Here is a 2,072-nt window from a genome sequence, read left to right as displayed (position 1 = left end):
GAGGGGGGTTTCCTGCCAGCTCTGCCTTCGGCCTCGTCTCCTGCTCCCCCTCTGCGGCCCCCAGCCCCTTGGCTCAGGGCTGACTCCCTCCCCAGCTCCCCTTGCCCGGCCCATCGAGCACAGTCCCAGCATGCCACAGGTTTTTGGGCCCTGCATCCATGAATTGCAGAGCAGCTGGGGCTGCAGCTGCTTTGGGAACAGGGAAAAAGGCAGGGACACTGAGGATTTCCTACATGCACCCCCAGAGCCAGTTCACAGCCTGAGGGGACAGGCTGTAGGTGACCCAGCCAGGGGTGCTGAGCCCCCTGGGGTGCCCCCACCATGTCCCACTTCCCCGCTTCGGGATGAGGCATTGTCTGTGTGTTCGGGCACCCTTGCCTACCCCTGCCCCCCACAGAGGGCAAAGCTGTGGGGCAAGCCTGGCCCCAGATGCCACCTTCAGCCCACACAGCTCCTGGCTGGCACAGAAACCCCACCGGTGCTTAAATCCCAGGTGCTGCTGAAAAGCAAGGCCAGCGATGGTCCCTGGTTGTTTGCTTCTCTTGCTTTCGGCAGTGGGGCAAGGGGGGACAGGCCCTGATGCTGCCGTCCTTCCCCACACATGAGGGCCCCACCCCTGTCTCCTTCTCCCATGTGCCATGACCCAGGCACCTGGTGTGTCCCCATCCCCATGGGGTTACTGTGGCCTCTGGGTGGCCAGATTCATCCGAGCATCACTGTGGCATCTGCCACTTGCAAAGTGGGGAGAGGCCACATCTGCAGATGGAGATCTCCTGGCCAGAGGTGAAATCCAGCCACAGACCTGGGCAGGGAGAGCTCCAGCCGTGGCACAACACAACCCAGCGCCTGGAGTTAATGGGCAGCACAGCACAGCTCAGCTCAGCTCAGCACAGCTAAATAAGATGGAGCTCAAACCTGGCAGGTAATTAAACCTCCTGCTTAATGAGACTATTGAATGTGCTAATAAATAGTAGCAGCTATGAATGAGGGGTGGAAGTTCTAACCTGTGCTTAACAAGGAGCTGTGCTCAATCACACCTCAATTCAATCAGCATGGCCTCCGGCTGCACCGCGGGGGCTTGTGGCTCTGGTTACTGGCAGCAGATTTTGGGGGAAAACGGTGGTCACAGCCCTGTGTGGCCTGGCACTGTGGTAAATCACATTCCTGGCTCCTCACCCATTCTGGATTCTGGCCAGTTATCCTTCCTTTCTCCTCACTTGCCCCAAGCCCAGTGAAGCTCCTGAAGTTGAGCTTTGAAGGCACAGTGAGCTTCAGGCACCAAAGTCCCATCTGGGTTGCTCCCTGCTGGGTTGCTCCTCATCACCATTTCTCCCCATGATGGTCCCATTGAAGCCAGGAGTCTGTGGATGCTCCGGGCAGACCCACATCCCTCCAGAGCTCTGTCATCAGGAGGTGCCCCCATGGCAGAGCCATCACGGCCAGTCCAGGGGTGCCCCACTGCTCCTGGCTGCACCAACACACACATATGCACCCTGGCCCCAGGCTGATCTGGAGCACCCCACAGGGAACTGGGGCTTCCAGCAGTTGAGGCCAAGGAAAAAACCCACCCTGGAAAAAAAGCCCTGGGCCAAGTGACTGAACTCACATCATATCAGGGAGGGTTGGTGAGCGGTGTTGGGGCCAGCAGGGATGGGAATACAGGTTATGTCATGGCAGAAACAAATGTCACCAGGAGATGCTGGGGCTGCCCACACACTGCCTGGGGCTACAGGGGTCTCATTCTGATAATAAACCAAATCTCTCTCATTTTGGCTCAAACCCACTGCTCCTCTCCGTTTCCTGCCATTCGGAGCACCCTGACACAGCCGGGAACTGGCCAGCCCACCCCCAGGCCATGCAGCTCTCAGGGGTCCCAGCCACGTCCCAGGGGTCCACCGCAGGGACAAGGGACGGGTGGCTGGCAGGTCCCTCCCGCCTGGTGCCAGGCAGGACCCGTGCTGGGAAGCAGCCAGGCTCAGGTTTCTCCAGGCTTTTCCAGAGCAAATTCCTCCCAAGAACAAACTCGTCAGCAAATTCTTGGGGAAACGGTTGCAGCTGTGAGAGGGAGGGAC

This window comes from Egretta garzetta, unplaced genomic scaffold (genome assembly GCF_000687185.1).
Source record: "Egretta garzetta isolate BGI_Z169 unplaced genomic scaffold, ASM68718v1 scaffold135, whole genome shotgun sequence".
NCBI classification, from domain to species: domain Eukaryota; kingdom Metazoa; phylum Chordata; class Aves; order Pelecaniformes; family Ardeidae; genus Egretta; species Egretta garzetta.
This window is presented reverse-complemented; position numbering follows the sequence as displayed.